This window comes from Pinus tabuliformis, chromosome 9 (assembly GCF_031772625.1).
Source record: "Pinus tabuliformis cultivar Carrire ecotype Pingquan chromosome 9, CPIR1, whole genome shotgun sequence".
NCBI classification, from domain to species: Eukaryota; Viridiplantae; Streptophyta; class Pinopsida; order Pinales; family Pinaceae; genus Pinus; species Pinus tabuliformis.
In genome coordinates, this window is record NC_142307.1 from 1410135190 (window position 1) to 1410160880 (window position 25691).

General features: G+C 40.8%; 1 pseudogene; it reads right to left on the minus strand.

The window, feature by feature from the left end:
* Positions 1–21854: 21854 nt before the first annotated feature.
* On the minus strand, positions 21855–22523 carry LOC149153830 (uncharacterized; annotated as a pseudogene).
* Between the last annotated feature and the right edge of the window lie 3168 nt (positions 22524–25691).

Genomic DNA, 25691 nt, shown 5'->3' on the forward strand with positions numbered 1-25691 from the left:
TTAAGTTCCCAGTAATCAACATATATTCTCCACTTTCCATTATTATTGGGAACTAAAGCAAGAGATGACACCCACTCACTATGTGAAATGGGGTATATGAACCCTGCATCCAGTAGCTTTTGTAATTATTCTTTCACAATGTCCTTAAGAGATGGGTCCATCCTTCTCTAGGGTTGTTGCACATGCTTGCATCCCTCCTTGAGGTATATATGATGAGTGAAAATTGAGGGATGCACACCTTTAATTTCCTTATAATCCCAAGAAAAAGCATACAAATGTTGCCTCAGCAGATTGCACAATTGTTCTTCCTGTTTGGCTAAGAGAGAAGGGTTGATATTTAAAGTTTTGGATGGGCCAAACTCTACAATTTTTACATGTTCTAGAATTGAGTCAATAGGGAATAAGTCAGTCCAAGGACTACTCCCATATTATTTCATAAAATCATTGATTGGTATGGGAGTGGGTGGTTGGTTCTAAAGGACATGGTCAATGAGGTCATCTTCATCAAGTTGATCCCCTCCTATAATAGTATCTAGAGTGCAGATTGGGTGGGGGGTGATGTGATACAATTCATCATCTTCCTCCTCTTATAACCACAAGGGTAAGTTATTTTCATTAGAAGGATGAGCAAGAGTTTAAAATACCAGTTGTTTTGATAAATTACCATTCTTAATTGTCATGTTCCTAGCCCTACAACTAATTTAGGCATCAAGAGTGGCAAACCAAGGTCTTCGTAAGATGAGAGGATATCCATTAAACTTGGTTTTGGGCTGGAGAAGTAGGAAATAAGTAGGACACTCCAAAGAGTCAATGGAGACCATAACATCTGTTATCACTTAGAACTAAAATTGATATATATATAACTTTTCATCCTAGCCCAATGACAAAGGTCAGTGCTAGTTTATTTTTGTTTTAATTTTCTTCCCTTAGAATCTGAAGTTTTGAAGAGTTTTTGAGTCAAGTTATTCTCAGCTCCCATTGGTTCCCCTCGATCTACCATTGTTTTATAGCCACCTGTTATCTTATGTCAGTCACCGTGCCTTTTTGTAATTTCGCAGCGCAATCCTGATTAGGCAGTTTCGCAGCGCATCATTCAAATTTAAAATTGACAGCGCTGCGAAATCATGGATTCGTACATTTCGCAGTGAATCTTTCCCGAAATGTCAAATCCATTAGGTGAGTCATAGGCCGTGTCTTCTCATGTCAGCTCATGTACCCCTCTTATCACATTTCACCACTCATTGCCACTATCACCACCACTAGATCTGTTGATACGCATGAATCATCATTTCCAAGAAAGACCACCATGCATAAAACTTAATGATGGTCGTAAGTCTTGCATGAAATGACAAATCTGCAAGATTACAACTTGAAAGATTTTAAACGGCAAAATTTAAAATTCAACTGCAAAGATAATCAAGCGAGGCTGATAATCAAGCGAGGCTGAATTCAAATAGAAGCTGAATCACAATTCCAACCGGAGCTGGTAGTTATTGTTTGCGAAGATTTGGAAGAATCAATGGAGAAAAAGGAGCACAGATCCGGCAAATGTCTAAGGACTGAGCCTGAAGGCTTAGATGTAACGCTGAGAAATAAAGAGGTGGAGAAAGCATTTAAAAAGGCCGGGTGCTGGAATTTTTGCAAAAAGTTACAAGGAGGGCACGCACAGGTAACTAAAGAATTTGCACTTAACTTCACAGGCTTGAATTCAAAGGTAGCCATGATAGAATTGCAGGTTTCGCCAGAAGTGATATCTACTGTGACAGAGATCCCACGAGGACAAGAGCAATGGTTTAAAAATTTCAAGTTTGACATGAATCCTTGCAAGGAGTTTTTAAAGGATGAATTTGTAAATGGAGATTTAAGTAAGGCAGTGCCCAGGAGTTATGTCAAAGAATATTATGCTCATTTACTCACCTGCATACAGAAATATCTGACTTGTGAAGGAAGGTATAACAAGGTTTACTCTTACCATTTTAAACTCCTTTTGCATTTCACCGGGAAGGTCTCCATAGACTTACCTTATTATCTTTTCCGTAGTTTGAGTAAGATGTGTGATAAGGTACAGCTGAGGAAAGAGGATTGTGAAACCTCTTTGTTTCATCATGGTTTGATCAAACTACTGGTTTTAGATGGGCTCCAAAAGGTAGACAGAGATTGGAATTCATTCATTTTTATGGCTGGCTTCAAAAGCCAGACTGGCCTCACTCCTCTACCTGCTAGAGATTCTACAATAGCTGAACTCCAAACAGAAGCAAGAGCTAAAAGAGTTCCAAATTCACAAGTAAGAAAACAAGTGAAGCCACTCATCATCCAAGATCAACCTCAGCAATCAACTAAGGAAAAAGCTCATGGTAAAAAGACTGTACCTGAAACAAGCACATCTGAAGTAGTCTCAAGGATAAGAACAAGAGCCAGATGAATAAGGAAAAAGGTAAAGCTGTAGCAGTCGAAGAAAGTCCAGTGTCCAAGGGAAGTTTAAATTCCTTATTACAGGCTATTGACTTTGAGCAGTCTCTACCAGTTCAAATTGAGTTGATACAGTCAGAACAAGAAAGCACCAAGAAAGCCAAGGCCTCAAAAAGGCTTAAATTTGATGAGCCAGCTGAAGAGTTTGTTTTTAAACCTAGAAGACCTATGACAAGGAGATTCCAGCAAGTACAGGAAACACTGTCAAGAACAGAGGAAACAGAGGAAGGGACACAACGTTGGCAAAATAAAAACACATGCAAAACAATCATCACATCTAAAGAAGATAATATAGCAGACCTGAAGAGCCAATTAGAATCAGCTAAGCATGAGATCGCCAAATTGAAGAAAGCTGCTAGAAGACATGCAGTCATACAAGCAAACTATTATAAAACTCTATGGAAAGGGAATGCAACTGTAGAAGCCCAGTTGAATTCAGTGGTTGATGGCCATTCACAATTTCACACCTGGACAGTACCAGCAATCAAAGAAGCCAAGTACATCAGAAGGATCAATATGCAACTGAGAGCTGGGAATAAGGTTATGAAGAAACAAATTGAAGATCTGAAGGCATAGTTAAGCCAGCTTAAAGGACCTGCTAAATGAGTTTTCATTTCAAGTAAGATTCTATTTCAAAATTTTGATAAGTTTGCTTGATCTTATCTTTCTGAAGAAATCTAAATCCCTATTCGGCCTTTGGAAAGTCTAAAGAAGTTTTTGGCAATCAAGCACTCGGTTAATAAAGGTCTCAGGTTAAAAACAAGCTGTTTTAAATAACTCAGCAGTTTCGTAGCGCGCTACGAAACTGCTGAAAGTGATGATTTCAACATAAATCAAGAAGTTTTGAAGTTGAAGCGGGAAAATTTTGAAGGACAGTTGTATACAACGAGAACACCTGAAGTTACAACAGCCAATTAGACTAGCACAAGTGGAAATAAATAGTTTGAATCAAAAAGTGGCATTTTGTCATATCATCAGGAAATTGAAGCATGTATCAGATAGATTGAATACATTTTCCTTTTTGTTTTCGAAACAGTGGATGACACATCATCAAATCAGGTTTCATAACAGCGGACAGCACATCAAAACGTGGCCACCGTCATATTTTGAGGGACAACAATTAAAAACCGACTTATGAAGATTCAAAGATCATAAAGCCGAGAAGCAAGGATAGTCTCCTAATTTTTCTGGACAGTGAAGAAGACACAGCATCCAAGGTTAACATGGAGCATTAAACACCCATCTCAGCCAAACTGAAAGAGAACCAGATGTCATAGAAAGGAATCATCTTAATTAAAGCCATCATGCATGTAATATGGAGTTAGAGTCATAGTTGATTTAGATCTCTAAAAACTCCAGTCAACACTTTGTTGTATTTATTAAGTAGTTAGAGTTTAACAGTTGTCAGTAATAGAAGTAGTTTTCGAATTCCCCTCATGCTGGAGGAGGAATCTCGATCAGTTAGAATAAGAGCTCTATATATAGCTAAAACTGCAATGTAATCAGGGTTGGAAATTTTATGCAAAAGCTGGTATTTGGCCTATGTAAGACTCATTTTCAGTAATACATGCTTGACTTTACTTCTCAGGATTCATGAAGGATTTTTTATGTTCAGAATATGTGATGCTGTCCTTTTCTTAATTCTTACAGTGGTATGGATGTATAATCACTCAGAATTCACTGAATGTGCTCTGACTTCCTGTATACATTTATAAACTGTGTGGTCCCATATGAGTTTATGTTCTGAATGTTTAAATGCTGAATGCCCTGACTTCCATGTAAGGTTGAGTTCATTGTTATATTGAAGTGTTGTTGACTCCATAAGCCCAATGGATAGTTGTTTAATGTGTTTCCACCATTCATATTTTTCACAGTTGTTCTATAAGAGTTAGCCATCTTATCTTTAATCAAAATCATTAATCCATCAAGAGAGAGCCCTCTCAGGTTGAGGAGGCTAAGCCTCAGTCTAAAGTAGGTTTGAAATAGTTACTTAGAGTCAACCTGACCAGCAGCCTATCAGGGCCTGATTTTGAGTTAACAACATCTTCAACAATTCCCTCATGAGCTACTGTGGATCTATCTGCAAATTGCAAAACTATGGTGGTAATCCTCAAATCCCCTTTGAGAGTTATCTTTAACATGGTTTCCTTAGTTATCACATTGATTTCGGCCCCAAGATCAATCAAGGTATTAGGGACTATAATTCCATCAATGTGCACATCCACTACTGGGCTTCCAGGGTCTATATAGTTCGAGAAGATCACCCTCCTAAGCATCAAATCAGATAGTTTCCCAACAACATTTATGGTGGGGGTGTCTCCTTTTATTCTCCTAGTATTTTTTTAATATTTTTCCTTGATAAGATTATTATAGATGAGAACTTTAATGGCCTAGAGAAGGGGTATCTTAACACACAAATTATTCAATTCTCCCAGAAGTTCAACCTCTTTTAGGGTGTGTTGTCTAAGGTGGATCAACCTCTCAGGAAAGGGAGGTGGATTGACTTGAGGAGGAATCTCTTCCTTCTTTGTAGAAATTTTGAATAATATGACACTTATTCATAGAGGTTATCCTGATTATACACTATTGCGGAATACATGCACAATACATAATCTCCTCTACATTGATCATCAATTTAGCAACATTAAAAACAATGAAACATTAATCGCATGCACACATTAACACAATATGTAACCCAGGGAAAGCATACAACTGAAAACCCCACACTATCTGTATATTATAATGATAGAGAACATGTAACAATACATAGTACAATACTCCTCACAAGTACTCAGTACTATCTCCACCTGTTACACACAAATTAGCTCAGATCTGATGCCTCAAATCTCCTCCACTGTTTGCCTGCCTCCACTGCGCAATCCTGCAAGAGAATCAATCACTCTGTGAATTTGAATTCCCTTGGTTATACTATGCAAGCCTCATGGGAAATCTCCATCCATGCATGTGCAAAAATCATGCACAACTATAGTCACAACTGATAGCAATCTCAACCTCTAACACCTGTCTCCACTGAACTGTACATGCACTGAGTTAACTGATGTATTCTTTAGTTGCTTTATGAGTTAATAATTAGTGAATTTAATTAATATTTAATTCACACAACTCATCACTAGTGTATTCTTTAGTTAGACTAAGATACAACTAGTTCAACCAAGTCAAACTGAACACAACTCCATCAACTCCACAAGCAACTCCACCGAAACTCAACCACATGAATTCTAACTGAAGTCCTGCATGCAATAGCTCAACTGACCCACAAGAAAAGCGTATTTCCTTTTGACAGCTGCATGTGCCACATTTGTAGCTCAAACTAAAGTGCTCCAAGAGGATAAGATAATGTTTATAGTCCAAATATTATTATGAGACAATAATATTCGACTGTTCTATTTTTAGCCTGGCAGTCTAAAAATAGAAACCGCCCATATGTCTAAAAATAGAAGTCCATCTATTTTTACCGACATGACCAATCATCCACAAATAGCATCCTGCAACTCATAGACCATGATCCATATGTCTAAAAATAGACTTTGCGCCAAAAATATCTTGCGGGCCCACTTAGTGAAGGCGACTTCTTTCCACTAAGCTCCATCATATTGTTGCATTCTCAACACTCCCTCTCAACAAGATATGGATTATCAACAACCCCTATCCTGCCTCGGTGGTATTCAAATTTGCTCCTGGTGAGCGCCTTTGTCAAGATATCAGCATCCTGATCCTCCGTTGGAATGTATGAAAGTAACATGATTCTCCGCTGCACACAATCTCTGATATGATGGTACTTGATGTCAATGTGCTTAGATCTATCATGAAATACTGGATTAGACGAGAGTTTAATGCAACTCTGGTTATCACAGTAAATCGCAGTAGGCTCCAAGTAAGAACCGAACAACCCGGCCAGGATCTTCCTCATCCATATAGCCTCGCATGCAGCCAAACTTGTTGCCATATACTCGACCTCTGCTGAACAGAGTGCCATGGATATCTGCTTCCTGCTGTACCAAGAAACTACTGTCGACCTGATACTGAAGACCCCTCCTGATGTTCTCTTTCTGTCTGTTGGGCTCCTTGCCCAATCTGCATCCATGAAGCCACATAGCTTCACCTCATCCTCCTGTCTGTACCACAATCCATATCTCGATGTGCCTCTGAGATAACACAATACATGCTTGCTTGCCTTCCAAAAGAGCTTGGTTGGCTTAACCATAGCTTGTGAAAGCTGGTTAACAGCATAGAATATATCGTGTCGTGTATTGACCAGATACATAAGCGACCCCACCAACTTTCGATAAACAATGGCATCCACTTCTTCTGCTGAAGTGGCATCCTCCTTCCTCCAACCTCCAGGAAGAGGAGTATCAACAGGCTTGCAGCCATGGATGTTGAACTTCTCCAGCATCTCCCGAGCATACTTACCCTGAGAAACAAATAGTCCATCACTGTGCTGCCAGATTTCCAATCCCAGGAAATAATGAAGGAGGCCCAAGTCCTTCATCTCAAAATCCTTAGAAAGATCATCCTTGCATGAAAGTATCAACAGCTCATCACCTGTTAGAATCAAATCATCTACATAAAGTACAATGATAAGCAACTTACCCTCCACCACAATCTAGTATAGGTTAGGATTCGCCTCACTCTTGGAGAATCCATGTCCGGTGAAATAATAGTCTATCCTTGTGTACCAAGCACGTGGTGCTTGTTTCAACCCATACAACGCTCTCTTGAGCCTGCACACATGCGACTCGCCGCTGAAGATCTCAAAACCTTCGAGTTGTTCTATGTATACCTCCTCCTCGATGACTCCATTAAGGAACGTAGTCTTCACATCCATTTGATGAATGTGCCACCTCATCTGCGCTGAGAGAGCAAGAATCGTCCGTATGGAAGAATACCTTGTGACAGGTGCAAAGGTCTCCTCATAATCGATCCCCTCTATCTGTGAAAAGCCTCGGGCAACAAATCTTGCCTTTTACTTCTCCACACTCCTGTCAGCTGCCTGCTTAACTTTGTAGATCCATCTCGAACCCACCACTGATTTCCCTTCCGGTCTTGGGACAATCTCCCATGCACTGTTTCTGACAATCGAATCATACTCTTCCACCATGGCGTCTACCCATGCGGGATCCTCCACAGCTTCCTCGAAAGAGGATGGCTTAGTCACAACACATTTGCTCACAAGAGCCATGTATCCAGTGTACTGATCAGGTGACTATCTCTATCTACGTTGAGCTGTAGGTGGTCCTACAACCTTCTCTGCATCTTGATCCAGTCGCTCAGCTTCTGTCAAGCGCTTTCGCCCTCTGATGGTTGGCACTGCATGAGTGGTCTCTTCCACTCCATGAACTTCGTCCTGTGGCTGATCCACATCCTAAATCTCATCCTTAGGAACTAATAGCTCCTCATCTACATGCAAGTGTGGCTCCATCTCAAGCGAACACTTCATGGCTTTCTCCTCCTGAAATTTTATATCCCGTCACACAACAGTCTTGCCACTGTCTGGAAAATACACACGATAGTTGTGGGGTGTATCAGTGTACCCCACAAATATCCCAACCTCTGCGGTCGGCTCCAACTTCTTCCTGGCATCCTTCATCACATGCATGTAAACGTTAGCACCAAAAATCCTCAAATGAGAAAGATCAGGCTTCTTACCAGAATAAGCCTCCTCGGGTGTACTCATGCCAAGAATCCTATGAGGACAACGGTTCTGCACATATACTGCAGTATTGCATGCTTCTGCCCACAAGTGAAGGGGTAGGCCTTGATCATGCAACATTGCCCGTGCAGCACCAACGATCGTTTTGTTCTTCCGCTCAACAACTCTGTTCTGCTATGGGTTATGGGGATCTATGAGCTCTCTTCGAATCCCTTCTGCACTGCAGAAATCCTTGAACTCACCAGAGATGTATTCACCACCATTGTCACTCCTAAGAGCCTTCACCTTCTTCCCCGACTCCTTCTCGACCAGTGCTTTGAACTCACAGAACTTTGAGTATGTCTCGCTCTTCTTCTGCATGAAGAAGATCCAGCACTTACGAGAGAAATCATCAACAAAGATCACATAATACCTGTGTTTTGCTGTTGAAGCTACTGAGAAAGGTCCACACACATCTGTGTGAATTCTCTCAAGGATCGTCGTGGCGCAACTATCCTTCTCGTGAAAGGTGGCTTTCACAAACTTTCCCAAAGTACACCCCTTGCATTGATTTGACTGTGCAAGAGTGCCTTTAGGAAGCCCAGTAGTGATCTGCTGCATTATCTTCAAGGCTCCATGGTGAAGGTGACCCAATCTCCTGTGCCACAGCTTGCCAACATCCCTGCTCACCAATCCTTTTGCCTTGCATTCCATTGCTGCACAGCCATCTACATGCAACTGATAAAGGTTCCTGACTTGAACCCCTATCTTCCGGGTTTCTCCAGTTGTCTTGCTGCGCAGGAAAGCCTTTCCCTCACTGAAAACAACATCATGTCCCTTGTCTTCTAACATCGCCACAGAGATAAGATTCTTCTTAAATCTTGGAACATGCATCACTTCCTTCAATACGAAGGGTTTACCAGACTCCCTCTCAAAGGAAATGGTACCGATACCGGTCGCACTGTATCTACCATCATCGCCCATCTCAATGTGCACTCCAAGATCTTTCTCCTCCAGATCAGAAAAAAAATCTCAATCTCCTGTCATGTGAAAAGATGCACCACTGTCCAAGAACCACACCGATCCCATCACACTTGAAACCAAGCATGCAATCAATGAAAAATCAAGTTCAAACTATGAGGCTAGAGCCTCTCCTGCTACAGATCTAGCAACTTTCTTGTTCTTTTTCTTCTGCAGACAATTAGTGGCATAGTGTTCGTGCTGGTGACAGTGAAAGCACTTCACCTTGGACATGTCCTGCTTCTTGCCTTTCGCACCAGAATGAGAAGCTTTCTTGTTCTTCCCCTTCTTTGCTTTGGCAGCCAAAGCACAATTTTCTTCATCAGGTGCCTTTGATGAAGATCCGTCCTTGGTATTCCGCCTGATCTCCTCCTGCACAAGATCTAACCAAAGTCTCTCCCATCCTGGCAATTTCTCCCGACCATTGACAGAGTCCTGATAGGAATGCCAACTCTTCAGAAGACCAAGGAGAGCCAAGCTCACCAAGTCCTCATCATCGACAATCACCCCTACACTTCCCAGCTCATCCTTGCACTGAGTGAACTTCGTGAGATACTTGGCATACTGTCTCCCTTCTCGCATTTAATGTTTCTGAGTTTATCCTTGAGTGCCAGCTTCCTCTGATCGCTCTTGCTTTGGAATAGATCTGTCAACGCTTTCCACATCAAGTATGGAGAAGCCTTTCCATGCAGGCTGGACATAATGTGATCCTTCACGCCCTCCAACAGAATCCTTCAACACTTTGCTGTCTTCTTTTGCGAAGCATCAACTTGCGTAGTATCAGTAGGCTTTGGGACATCAGACTCTATGAACTCCTTCAGCCCATTATCATCTAACACTGCCTCCATCCTGTCCTTCCATGCAATATAGTTTGAGTTGCCCTCAAGAGCATACTCCAATCACAATCCGTTGAAAGACATTGCAACGTTGACACCAAGAAAACACTGTTGCAAATTTGAATTCCACCAACTCAACAACTCAACCGTCTCTGATCTAAAATTTGTGAGAACAGAGCATTTCTCGTACAGAGATTCACTGTATGGGCTTTTACCGGATATCTCACCTTCCAAAGGAAGGATGAATCCAGAGGCTACCTGGCCCGATTACAGACTCTGCCTGAAGAAATAAAATGTAAACACTTTCTGAATAATAGATTTGATGATCAACAACTCTGATACCATGTAGAAATTTTGAATAATATCACACTTATTCATAGATATTATCCCGATTAAACACTATTGCGAAATACATGCACAATACATAATCTCCTCTACGTTGATCATCAATTTAGCAGCATTAAAAACAATTAAACATCAATCGCATGCACACATTAACACAATATGTAACCCAGGGAAAGCATACAGCTGAAAACCCCACACTATCTGTATATTATAATGATAGAGAACATGTAACAATACATAGTACAATACTCCTCGCAAGTACTCAGTACTATCTCCACCTGTTACACACAAACTAGCTCAGATCTTATGCCTCAAATCTCCTCCACTGTTTGCCTGCCTCCACTGTGCAATCCTGCAAGAGAATCAATCACTCTGTGAATTCAAATTCCCTTGGTTATACTATGCAAGCCTCATGGGCAATCTCCATCCATGCATGTGAAAAAATTATGCACAACTATAGTCACAACTGATAGCAATATCAACCTCTAACACCTGTCTCCACTGAACTGTACATGCACTGAGTTAATTGATGTATTCTTTAGTTTCTTTATGAGTTAATAGTTAGTGAATTTAATTAATATTTAATTCACACAACTCATCACTAGTGTATTCTTTAGTTAGACTAAAATACAACTAGTTCAACCAAGTCAAACTGAACACAACTCAATCAACTCCACAATCAACTCCACTGAAACTTAACCACATGAGTTCTAACTGAAGTCCTGCATGCAATAGCTCAACTGACCCACAAGAAAAGCATATTTCCTTCTGGCAGCTGCATGTGCCACATCTGTAGCTCAAACTGAAGTGCTCCAAGAGGATAAGATAATGTTTGTAGTTCAAATATTATTATGAGACAATAATATTCGACTGTTCTATTTTTAGCCTAGCAGTCTAAAAATAGAAACCACCCATATGTCTAAAAATAGAAGTCCATCTATTTTTACCTACATGACCAATCATCCACAAATAGCATCCTGCAACTCATAGACCATGATCCATATGTCTAAAAATAGACATAGTCTAAAAATAGACTTTGCGCCAAAAATATCCTGCCGGCCCACTTAGTGAAGGCGACTTCTTTCCACTAAGCTCCATCATCTTGTTGCATTCTCAACATTCTCTTCTTCAATCTCTTCAGGTGGAGAATGTGGGTGATTATCTGGGGCACTCTTCCAAATTGAAGGTTGATATCCTGGATTTCCACATCATAAGTAGATAGGATGTCTCTCCATTGTAGACCTATTTTGCTTGCTTGTTGTTCGAGTTTGGATTGGGTTGAACAAAAATTTGAGGTTTCTTAGGTTGAGTAGGATGAGTGAGTTGTGGTTAAGGTTGGGGTGGAGGCAGTAAAGAAGGAGGTTGTTTGACTTGAGGCTTCCACCCTTGTGATGAGTTGCACGATTGAGAATATTGGGGTGGATATGGTTGAAAAGGATGGTTAGCAAGTTGAGGATGATATGGAGGAGAATAAGGCCAAGAAGGAGGTGTGAACCATGATGGATGAGTGGAAGAGTACCAAGGTTGCAAAAGTGCATTCTGATTTGGATTGTAATAAGAGTAATGTGCTTCTTGCATATCTTGGTGATATGCCCTAGGTCTTCGATGTATTCTTTGAGTAATGAAGCAAAGTTGTGTTGACCCACCTTCTGCCCCTTGGTATACAACTTTTAGTTTTGGAAAAGAGGGGAATTTGTCTGTTGCATGTTTTTCTTCACATAATAGGTATACTTCTATGAAATTCAATGGGTATTCATTCCTAGGATGTGTTTTTTTTCCATCTAGGGCAGAAAATAGCTAGTGCCCACTCTGCTTCCTCTTGCTTTCTTTTGATTTGCATGGTATCCATCTTCAATGAAAAGGTATGCAGAATTTCACTCTTGAAATCCTCCAATATGTTCCCTATCTCATTCTTGATGGATGTTATGGAGGGAAAGGAACTGATCAAGCCTTGACTAGCCCTACCCTTCTTCCTGGTAGCCCTAGAGTGATTCTTGAATATAGTTTTGATGTCATCATAGGATAATTGATATACATCTCCTCCAGAAAACATGTTGAGGGTTTCCAACATATCCTCCATTGTCCCTTGGAGAATAAATAGCTTGAGTGACTCAAGATCGAGGGTACAGTTGGCCCTCCTACAACTAAGTTGAAATATCTCCTCATAGTCCTCTAGGGATTCATCACGTCCAAGAGTCATCCTAAAGATTTCTTCCTTGTTTTATTTGGACCTACAGTAGTACCTATGATTCATATTGAAGTCCTATTTCATTTGGGCCTAAGTAGTGATGCTACCCCCAAGCAAACCCATAAACAAACCAAGGTTGTATCTTTAAGGGTATAGGGGAATAACATCATCTTTTACTCATCAGAGGCATAGTCATAGGACCTATAAACAATAGAAAATTCAAACATGAAGGTGTGAGGATCCTCTTTGGTTAAGCCATGGAAGTGTGGAAGGTGTTAGCGCTCGAATTTGCCTCGGGCTGAAGAAGGCGAAACTCAAGGTAACATCAAACCACTTAGCCTCGTAGCTAGCCCTACGAGGACAGGAGAGGGCTCTCTCCGGTCTATCTCAGCAAAAAGGTTTTTAAAAGGGGCTAAGATGACTTTAAAAGAAACTGATTTTAGGCTAGTAAACTGATAAAAAGGGGTTTTTAATAAAATGATGGGGTTTTTCTAGGCTGCATGGGCAAAGTAACAGCTTGAGCAGAGAAATGTAATCAAGAACACAGATTATTCCCTGAGGCAAGGTAGGCAAGAAATTTAACATCAAATTGAGATTAAATGGAATGGCAAGACTGCTGAGGAGCTGACAAGGGCATAGAGGATGAATCCTTGTCAAATAGAAGAAAACATTAAATATGAACAAACTTATAGGCAGAGCATAAAATATTATGAATTCTACCTAAACACTTCATTTGTTCAATTGGAAATGATCATGAAGTGAAATGAAAACATAACAGGTTACATATGAAACAGAAGGAAAACTTATGCTAAATTGTCATACCACAGGAATCTCAGGGGTCAGAGCTGTACTATTCATTAAAATCTCTGTCTAAGACTGTACAATAAAATCTCTTTGTTCTCCACCAGCTCTCAGAACTCTCTCTCTTTCCTCTTACAAATGATTTTTTAATACATTAAATAAAACTCTGCTAAGGGAAAAACAAATCGACCTGATCCGGATTTAAACAGGAACGCAATAGATTACAGAGATAACCATAAATAGAGAGATGCAATAACCATAAACACATAGATGCAGCAGAAATAATGCTTCATTTCATTAATGGAAAATACTGAAATATGCTTACAACCAGAAATGGAAATAAACCAGCTAGGGCGATGGTAGCTTATCTCTGAGAAGAGATGTGCGGCTACATGCCTCTGAACTGTTCCGAACTGTATTACAATGAGGCTCGAAGGCCTATTTATTGTTGAGAAACAATGGAAAACCCTTCACATACCGAAACCTAACCCTAGAAGATGAAACGCCAAATTGTGGGCCCCGTTTGGGTAAATTGGTACATCAATTTCCCGGGGTCGTAACTTTGGCATACGATCTCCGTTTGACGCGTACGATAGCTCGTTAGAAAGATCTATCTGAGTACTACCACTTTGGGAGGCGACATAGGGCTTGGCCGCCCCAGAATTCCAAAAAAACGTCGTTTAGGGCCTCAAAACGGCTCCGGAAGTTCAGGACACGAAAAACTACTAAAAATAGTAAACTGTGCTACAATTAAGGAAACTGAAAAGACTGAAAGAGACAGTTGTGGGGTCCAAATGGGTTGGTGGGTGGCCACCAACATCCACCTGGATCATTCCTCCCCCCTTAGGAAGCAATGGCACCCATTGCGTTGAGTTCCTCCATCTGCTGAACTTGTCCTGCAATCTCTGATGTGTCCAGTGATGGTGGGAAGCATGGTCGACGATGGTCCACATTGAACATTTGGTGCAGGCGAAGGAATGGAGGAATGATGTGCTCCAAAGCATTGTTGCCCATAGCCTTGGTACTGCTGTAAGGACCATGTCGGAGTGATCTGAGCTTCTGGTGGGTTCTGGTAAGGCGTTCTTTCTGTCGATGCAACCAGACTTTGTTGCCCACCTGAAACTTGTGTGGTACCCATGTGGGTGAGGAGAAGTTGTTCCTGTGTTTTGTCATGACCGTATCCCTTTGTTGCTGCTGCTGCATGGAGGAACCCTTTACAGGGGTCATGGATGTAGAAACAATCTTCCCCTTATTTTGGGAGTGAACCAGACAGATGAATTTCCTGGTCTGTGATATGAGCTTGCTGCCTTTTTTGGTAGTGATCAAAGATGTGGCGGTAGGTGGGGCTACCTCCGGTATCCTGTATAATGAATCATTCAAAGAAATAATGACAGCACGAGGCCTTGACTCATACACAGCATGTCGCCTCCACAAGTATGGTTGGCCTAATAATACATCACAAACATCCAGAGGTGTAACATCACACAATACCTCGTCTGTGAAGGGTTTGATGCTGTAAGGAAGGCGGCACTGCTGGCGAACTTTCAGATCTCGTCCTTCATGAAGCCACCCGATACTGTACGGCTGCGGGTGTGGTGTAGTCGGTAGGCCCAACCGCTTCACGACCTCTGCTGAAACAAGGTTCTTTTGGCTACCACTGTCGACAATGAATCGCAGCGGTGAACCCTTCACCCACATCTGTGAGTGGAAAAGACGCTCCCCCTCCTCTGGATCTTCGGGCTCATTTTTCTTGATCTTGGTAGTGGCAACAGTGGCACTGGGATCTGCATCAATGATCTGCTTCCCTTTGCCATTCCCCTTGTCGGGTTCTGGCTCAGGGTCGGAACATGCATCTGATTCGGAAGCCTTCAACTCAGCCACCAACGACTGCTTGGTCTGACACTCACTTGTGTTATGAGTGGGACTCTTGTGGAACTCACACCACTTTCCTGTGTCCTTCTTCGGCTTCATGGTATTGTTCTTTTCTTGCGGCTTCGACGGGTTTTCTTGGGTAACCCCGCCTTGGCTTTGTCCTTTGGGCTTCGGATTTGCAGATCCAAAGTCTCGCTTCTTCTGTTTGAACTTTTGCTCGATTTTGACAGCATATCGGTATGCTGTGCCGAGTGAGGAGATGTTCAAGAACACCATCTCTTCCTGGATGTATTTGTGCAGGCAGCCACGGTACTTGAGTACCAGATGCAGCTCAGAATCTTTGATACCCAACTGTGTGCGAAGGGTATGAAAAATGTTTGTGAACTCTGGCACATCTTGGTCTCGTCCCTGCCGCAGTGTGGTCCATTTGATGTATTTGTCCTCATAGCTTCCGACAGGGTAGTATTGCTCCTTGATGGCATCTCGAAAGTCATTCCAAGTGGGTGCGGCTGAAAATAGTGAGCCTGTACTTTCATCCTTCTGCTCGCAGTAGGTTTCCCACCAGTCCTTGACGTGGGGGGCTGCTTTGAGAAGGGCGAAAACAATCTTTTCCCGACTTGAAAATTCATGAACAGAAAAATACCCATCTAGCAGATTTAACCATTTATCTACGGCATCTGCGTCTATTTGTCCCTCGAAGATGGGGATTTCAAAATTAACTTGTACCTTGAAGGGTGTGGCATTTCCAGAGTCGCTGTTGGAAGCCGATGCGTCGCCTCTGGGTAGCCGCTGAAGGATCTGCGCAAAGCTATCCATCATCGCGTTCCTTTGCCGCTCGAGCGCTTCTTCGAGCAAGATTTTGATAGGATCTCCTGCCCCCTCGTCTTTCTTCTCATCCGCCATGGGAGGCCGTCGGGATTTGCGAGGCTGGTCTTGCAAAGGTTCGACCAGTTCAAGCCCTAACTCCTTATATCCCGACCTCGTTGGGGACATGCAAAGAAAAACAGAGAAAAAGCAGACCGCTCTGATACCACTGATCCGGATTTAAACAGGAACGCAATAGATTACAGAGATAACCATAAATAGAGAGATGCAATAACCATAAACACATAGATGCAGCGGAAATAATGCTTCATTTCATTAATGGAAAATACTGAAATATGCATACAACCAGGAATGGAAATAAACCAGCTAGGGCGATGGTAGCTTATCTTTGAGAAGAGATGTGCGGCTACATGCCTCTGAACTGTTCCGAACTGTATTACAATGAGGCTCGAAGGCCTATTTATTGTTGAGAAACAATGGAAAACCCTTCACATACCGAAACCTAACCCTAGAAGATGAAACGCCAAATTGTGGGCCCCGTTTGGGTAAATTGGTACATCAATTTCCCGGGGTCGTAACTTTGGCATACGATCTTCGTTTGACGCGTACGATAGCTTGTTAGAAAGATCTATCCGAGTACTACCACTTTGGGAGGCAACATAAGGCTCGATCACCCCAGAATTCCAAAAAAACGTCGTTTAGGGCCTCAAAACGGCTCCGGAAGTTCAGGACCCGAAAAACTGCTAAAAATAGTAAACTGTGCTACAATTAAGGAAACTGAAAAGACTGAAAGAGACAGTTGTGGGGGTCCAAATGGGTTGGTGGGTGGCCACCAACATCCACCTGGATCACGACCCCAAAACAAGGGCGTTGTTTCACCTGCAGTTACAAAAATAGAAAAGAGAACAACTTTCTCCTCGAAATTCTCTAACCAAAAAGACTAAAAATTGGAGCGCAGACCCCATTGTGTGACTAACTGAGGTCATAGATAAGAATACAAATCCTATTCTTCTGGTAACAGATGTCTTTGTTTATTTTTGGCTGAAGTGAAGGGCCAGGTGTCAAGGATGTGTGCCAAATTCTTCTCTGCTCCGATTAGTGGATCTACTCGTGATGGTGATATGCTGGAAATTATGTATCTTAGTTTGCTAGTGTAGAAATTTATTGCAGATATATGTCTTTTCTGAACAGTAAGAATCACTGCCTTCATCTGGTTCTTGCGTGCGATAAGCATCAAAAATTTGCCAAGCCCTCTTCCTTGCACACATTTCTGTAACTGAAGTCTATAAACATAGACTACAGGAATTTCTTCCTCAACAATGAATCGATAATGCACAAAAGCAACCGCAGGGTCTTCATCACCTGTCCACTGACACTCATGCACCTCTTCCTTATTATTTATATTGCAAAGATGTTCATTGTTAGCACTTTAAATACTCCGAACAAAAATATATTGCGCTTCAGGAGCAACCATTTCTCTGCGTTTTATTTTCTCTTCCGCGGCCCATTCGGGTACATATGCACTCTGCATATTCACCTTCAAAAGCTCTTGGATGTAACGTTTTAGTGAGGAGGACAAATGTTCTCCTGATCCTGATCCCAGACGAACTAATAGTCCATTTCGGTCATATGTATGAAAAGCTGGGAAGTCGATGAGATGATCATCTTTCATATCTATACAACTGCATTACAATCAAAATTGCAAGAGATTCCCAAATATTCTCAAACAAAGAAGCTCCAGGCTTCGACCCTGTATATGGATAAAGCAATATCCTTCTAGAGATCCACATTTGCAAACTTGGGAAGCTGCTCAAAACATAGGTGAAGATAAAGACCAGCATGGCATAAATCAGTAAAGGTAGCCACAAACGCTTCCTTGTCTTTTCCAGCAGTTGTCGGCCTATGATCCAAACCAAAGAAAAATGAGGTAGCCAAATGCTATGTAATTAGGATTGACCACATATACTGTGACAAGTATGGTCAAACATGCAATGTAGGTCCCATAGGAGTGATATGTTGTTTGAAACATTTGGCCTATGGTTAAAAGATATTTTTTTTTTTATCCAGTTCACTTGCTGAGTGTGGTGTGGATCACTATCTGTCAAATTCTGGGATGATCATATTGTCCACAGTACAGATTTGTTGAACCCATCTTTCATGAAGCCAAAACCAAATAGTGATTGCGGGCTACACTTCAGAATTGCAGAAAATGAATGGAGTGCTTCTATGCCATGATCTTGAACTGCAGAAAAGCATAATAATACTGCAATGCTTAGAAAATCCCAAAGACTTGCATGATTTGATACACCGCAGTGAAGGAGAATTGACCTTATTGAATCCCCTTTGCTGTCCAGAACCTCCGAAAATAGATCTAGCTGGAGTAGGTACAGAGATGAAAAATGTAATTCACAAAGGAGAACTAGAAGCTTCCGTGTTTGTCTGCCCACTGTCGACCTCATCAAATATATCAAGAAAAACACCATATAAAAGGCATGGAGTAGCCCAGGTTTCACTCCCAAAAGGAATATAAGCAACAAAGAAATTGAACGTGAGCTCTTGCGGAAACACCATGCAACTACAACAAAAATCAAAACCTTTTTTCTTTCTGTTGCCCTTCCATCTTATGTTCATCTTTGCATGATCTCAAGTTGTCATTTTTCAGTCTCCAAATGCAATTACTCACATAGATAACCACTGCCACAAGAGTACCAAGAAAAAATTGGGAAAAAATGAATAACCCTGGAATAGAGTAATGGAAAAGCCCAATTGCGTCCCAAATTTTAGTATCCTTTTTTACTCTCCTTCCTCCACACATTAAAAGTTGCATTGAATGCATATGTTAATGCAAGAGCAAGAAGAGACACGAGAAAACCATATGTGAAGAAATTGATGACAATATGCTGGAAAATGACACCCTTTGCCACCTCCTCATTCCACATAGGAATGGATATTGATTCAGGAGATGAAATTAATTGCTGAGGAAGCAGAATATGTTGTGTCATATTATTGCTTGACTGCGACAACAGGTACTCATTGCAAGTTACTCTTGAAGTCCTTACAAGAGAAAACCTTACAGATTCCACTATCTCCAAATCATGTAGGGCACTGCAAAGCAAAATATAGAAAATCAGAGGGGAAACTCCAGAAATAATTTCTGGCCATCCCATGTCCCTTGACACTTTATAGAGACCAATGTACTCAGCTGCCGTTGAAATTGGTTCATGTCTTCTGTTTGCTTCAGCATGTGCACTTCTCCGGAGCCAGTTACACGGAGATATCTTGGATAAATGTCAAACACGTTGACTGCATGACTTGTCCCATTCAAAACATCTAGTAAGCCTGAAGAGTTAACTTATTTAGTTGGATTGTATTTTACAACCTCCTTTCTTTTTGGTCTTTTCCCTTTGTGAACTCAAATTCCTCATAGACAAATTTCATGAGACTCTTAACCATTGAAGGTGGAACCGACCAATATGTGTTTGCATCAGCTTGACAGCAAATCAATTGAATATCTTCGGAGTTATATGTTTTCAGATAACCATCAGGATCCAGGTTATTCCCTGCTGCTAAGATATCCTCCCAAGAAAGACAACGACAAAGACTGTTTTGGTAGAGTGTCAATCTACCGCCTCCTGTTTTGATATCAATCTGGGCGCTTACATCTTTAATTGGATTTGCAATGTTAGTTGGATTGCCACTACTGTACATCAACATAAGAACCCAAAGGACACACATCAGAACTAGGAACAGACATATGCCACTGCAAAATTTCCTTACCTTACTTTGCTTTTCACCTAGCCGATGCTCTGTTCTGGAAAAGTTCTATATCACACTTGACCAGATACAAACTTGCTGAAGAAGAATCAATCTCTCATTGACTGACATATCACACTTTTCCAGATACAAACTTGCTGAAGAAGAATCAATCTCTCATTGACTGACAAGACGGAGTCTAACATCGGCTCCACTTGGGATGGCAGCTGCTGCTTTTTGGAGGTGCCAAGAACCGCAGAACTTTGGGAGAGCAGACAATGCCTCCATCCATTGGGCAATGGAGTCATGATTCCAACAACTAACATAGGCTTTGACATATTTATGGACTGAAACTTGACTGAAGTGATTGAAACACAGACTCGGCAAACTTCACACTAAAACTGTAATGAAACTGGAACAAAATGATGCCTTTTGGCTGCTTATTTATTTACAAAATCTACCCTAATTTACAGTACAAACAATAGATCAGGTAATACTGAAATGACAGATTAACCATTCAAGTAAACCTGAGAATGATGCCACTCGAGAATGCTTCCACCAGGACACAAATGTAATTGCTGGCAGCCCTTCATGCATGTAATGAGCCTGGTCACGTACAAGACAGCCTGATCTATCAATCAAACTGAAAAATGTGTCCATGTATGTTGCCATTGGATCATGGAAGCCAGACTCTGTTGGATGCCCCAACTTTGCAATACATACTTCCAGCTGCACATTGTCAATGTAAACATCTATAGGCAAGTCTATGATTTCTTGTTGCGAAGGAGGAAGGATTTCCAAGAACTTTTTAGGGTCTTGGAAATCATATGATTGGATTTGCTCATCTAAACATTGAATCTCCTTTTCAAGTTTTTCAACAATTAACTCACAGGCACCAGTTTTAGTTTCAAGATGAAACTTCGGAGATTTCAAACATTGAAAGAAGGCACTGAAAAATTCTTCATTAATTTCAATATCCACTAACCACTCTCTAACTTCGTTTAGAGCTTCACAAAGTGCAGGGTTTGCCACATACCCCACCATTGCATGAATGGATCAGCAAGCACTGAACTGTCTGGATCAAGTTGGAGTCGCCAGGTGAATGGTTCAGCCTGCATATGTGTCTGAATGCTGTCCACCATCAGCATCAGATCTGCAATTTGATTTCATGTACTGGGACAAGACAATCAACAAGTCGAATGTTCTCCCCAGTATGGTCGCCAATATGTTAGGGCTCGAATTTGCCTCAGGCTGAAGAAGGCGAAACTCAAGGTAACATCAAACCACTTAGCCTCGTAGCTAGCCCTACGAGGACAGGAGAGGGCTCTCTCCGGTCTATCTCAGCAAAAAGGTTTCTAAAAGGGGCTGAGACGACTTTAAAAGAAGCTGATTTTAGGCTAGTAAACTAATAAAAAGGGGTTTTTAATAAAATGATGGGGTTTTTCTGGGCCGCATGGGCAAAGTAACAGCTTGAGTAGAGAAATGTAATCAAGAACACAAATTATTTCCTGAGGCAAGGTAGGCAAGAAATTTAACATCAAATTGAGATTAAATGGAATGGCAAGACTATTGAGGAGCTGACAAGGGCATAGAGGATGAATCCTTGTCAAATAGAAGAAAACATTAAATATGAACAAACTTATAGGCAGAGCATAAAATATTACGAATTCTACCTAAACACTTCATTTGTTCAATTGGAAATGATCATGAAGTGAAATGAAAACATAACAGGTTACATATGAAACAGAAGGAAAACTTATGCTAAATTTTCATACCACAGGAATCTCAGGGGTCAGAGCTGTATTATTCATTAAAATCTTTGTCTAAGACTGTACAATAAAAGCTCTCTGTTCTCCACCAGCTCTCAGAACTCTCTCTCTTTCCTCTTACAAATGATTTTTTAATACATTAAATAAAACTCTGCTAAGGGAAAAACAAATCGACCCCAAAACAGGGGCGCTGTTTCACCTGCAGTTACAAAAATAGAAAAGAGAACAACTTTCTCCTCGAAATTCTCTAACCAAAAAGACTAAAAATTGGAGCGCAGACCCCATTGTGTGACTAACTGAGGTCATAGATAAGAATACGAATCCTATTCTTCTGGTAACAGATGTCTTTGTTTATTTTTGGCTGAAGTGAAGGGCCAGGTGTCAAGGATGTGCGCCAAATTCTTCTCGGCTCCGATCAGTGGATCTACTCGTGATGGTGATATGCTGGAAATTATGTATCTTAGTTTGCTAGTGTAGAAATTTATTGCAGATATATGTATTTTCTGAACAGTAAGCATCACTGCCTTCATCTGGTTCTTGCGTGCGATAAGCATAAAAAATTTGCCAAGCCCTCTTCCTTGCACACATTTCTGTAACTGAAGTCTATAAACATAGACTACAGGAATTTCTTCCTCAACAATGAATCGATAATGCACAAAAGCAACCGCAGGGTCTTCATCACCTGTCCACTGACACTCATGCACCTCTTCCTTATTATTTATATTGCAAAGATGTTCATTGTCAGCACTTTGAATACTCCGCACAAAAATATATCGCGCTTCAGGAGCAACCATTTCTCTGCGTTTTATTTTCTCTTCCGCGGCCCATTCGGGTACATATGAACTCTGCATATTCACCTTCAAAAGCTCTTGGATGTAATGTTTTAGTGAGGAGGACAAATGTTCTCCTGATCCTGATCCCAGACGAACTAATAGGCCATTTCAGTCATATGTATGAAAAGCTGGGAAGTCGACGAGATGATCATCTTTCATATCTATACAACTGCATTACAATCAAAATTGCAAGAGATTCCCAAATATTCTCAAACAAAGAAGCTCCAGGCTTCGACCCTGTATATGGATAAAGCAATATCCTTCTAGAGATCCACATCTGCAAACTTGGGAAGCTGCTCAAAACATAGGTGAAGATAAAGACCAGCATGGCATAAATCAGTAAAGGTAGCCACAAACGCTTCCTTGTCTTTTCCAGCAGTTGTCGGCCTATGATCCAAACCAAAGAAAGATGAGGTAGCCAAATGCTATGTAATTAGGATTGACCACATATACTGTGACAAGTATGGTCAAACATGCAATGTAGGTCCCACAGGAGCGATATGTTGTTTGAAACATTTGGCCTATGGTTAAAAGATATATTTTTTTTTATCCAGTTCACTTGCTGAGTGTGGTGTGGATCACTATCTGTCAAATTCTGGGATGAACATATTGTCCACAGTACAGATTTGTTGAACCCATCTTTCATGAAGCCAAAACCAAATGGTGATTGCGGGCTACACTTCAGAATTGCAGAAAATGAATGGAGTGCTTCTATGCCATGATCTTGAACTGCAGAAAAGCATAATAATATTGCAATGCTTAGAAAATCCCAAAGACTTGCATGATTTGATACACCGCAGTGAAGGAGAATTGACCTTATTGAATCTCCTTTGCTGTCCAGAACCTCCGAAAATAGATCTAGCTGGAGTAGGTACAGAAATGAAAAATGTAATTCACAAAGGAGAACTAGAAGCTTCTGTGTTTGTCTGCCCACTGTTGACCTCATCAAATATATCAAGAAAAACACCATATAAAAGGCATGGAGTAGCCCAGGTTTCACTCCCAAAAGGAATATAAGCAACAAAGAAATTGAACGTGAGCTCTTGCGGAAACACCATGCAACTACATCAAAAATCAAAACCTTTTTTCTTTCTGTTGCCCTTCCATCTTATGTTCATCTTTGCATGATCTCAAGTTGTCATTTTTCAGGCTCCAAATGCAATTACTCACACAGATAACCACTGCCACAAGAGTACCAAGAAAAAACTGGGCAAAAATGAATAGCCCTGGAATAGACTAATGGAAAAGCCCAATTGCGTCCCAAATTTTAGTATCCTTTTTTACTCTCCTTCCTCCACACATTAAAAGTTGCGTTGAATGCATATGTTAATGCAAGAGCAAGAAGAGACACGGGAAAACCATATGTGAAGAAATTGATGACAATATGCTGGAAAATGACACCCTTTGCCACCTCCTCATTCCACATCGGAATGGATATTGATTCAGGAGATGAAATTAATTGTTGAGGAAGCAGAAGATGCTGTGTCATATTATTGCTTGACTGCGACAACAGGTACTCATTGCAAGTTACTCTTGAAGTCCTTACAAGAGAAAACCTTACAGATTCCACTATCTCCAAATCATGTAGGGCACTGCAAAGCAAAATATATAAAATCAGAGGGGAAACTCCAGAAATAATTTCTGGCCATCCCATGTCCCTTGACACTTTATAGAGACCGATGTACTCAGTTGCCGTTGAAATTGGTTCATGTCTTCTGTTTGCTCCAGCATGTGCACTTCTCCGGAGCCAGTTACACGGAGATATCTTGGATAAATGTCAAACACGTTGATTGCATGACTTGTCCCATTCAAAACATCTAGTAAGCCTGAAGAGTTAACTGATTTAGTTGGATTGTATTTTACAACCTCCTTTCCTTTTGGTCTTTTCCCTTGTGAACTCAAATTCCTCATAGACAAATTTCATGAGACTCTTAACCGTTGAAGGTGGAACCGACCAATATGTGTTTGCATCATCTTGACAACAAATCAATTGAATATCTTCGGAGTTATATGTTTTCAGATAACCATCAGGATCCAGATTATTCCCTGCTGCTAAGATATCCTCCCAAGAAAGACAACGACAAAGACCGTTTTGGTAGAGTGTCAATCTACCGCCTCCTATTTTGATATCAATCTAGGCGCTTACATCTTTAATTGGATTTGCAATGTTAGTTGGATTGCCACTACTGTACATCAACATAGGAGCCCAAAGGACACACATCAAAACTAGGAACAGACATATGCCACTGCAAAATTTCCTTGCCTTACTTTGCTTTTCACCTAGCCGATGCTCTGTTCTGGAAAAGTGTTATATCACACTTGACCAGATACAAACTTGTTGAAGAAGAATCAATCTCTCATTGACTGACATATCACACTTTTCCAGATACAAACTTTCTGAAGAAGAATCAATCTCTCATTGACTGACAAGACGGAGTCTAACAGAAGGGAAGTAAGGATTATATTCTTCATTCTAGCCTCTCCATTGGTCTCTCTGATAGGGAAAACCTCACTGTCCTTGTTTTCAGCCATAGTTTGGGTAGATGAATTGGGTCCTTCTTCTTCCCCAATAAGTTCTTCAAAAAATTTAGGTTTATCACCTAGAGGGTCTTCTAACTCCTCGACAGTCAGAGAGGGAAGCTCACAGTCATCGAAGAAGAGTGAAGGTTGACTACTTGAGGGTGTGGAGGATTTTGGTAAGAAGTTTCCTTGATTATCCCTACTCCTACGAGGCATGAAAGAAAAAAAATCACTTTTAAAAAAACTGTATGCAAAACAGAAAACAATGCTCAAGCATAAACAAAATCTACTTAGACACCTCCGTGGCAACGATGCCAAAAATTGGTGAGCCCTGGTATTGCACCAAGAATTTTGCAACTCCAAAGAGCTCCTCAACTCAAATTATCAACCTGGGGTTCGTACAAACTAGAGGTGACAATGTTGTATGCGCAATAGATTGGATTCTACTCATGCCACCCTTAGTCATGACATTATATCAAAGTGCTCAGAGACCATTCCTCCTATTGAACTATAGTGAAATATTGTTGATGAAAGTACAATTGAAAACTAATTCTAACTATGAAAGTGGAAATGCTATTTTCTCAACTTGTAGATGCTAATTAATCATTTCATGAAAGGAAAATGGATAATCTACTTGTAGAAATAAAGATAATTTATCTTGTAAAATTCATAAATCTAGCAACATAATTATGTATCATCTACCTTTTTCACACTTGCTTGAAAATCATAAACCTAACTTGCATCATACTTGTGATTAAAAAACTAATTCTACTATGTTTTGTAGTGAGGAAAAGGAATGGTTGGAGT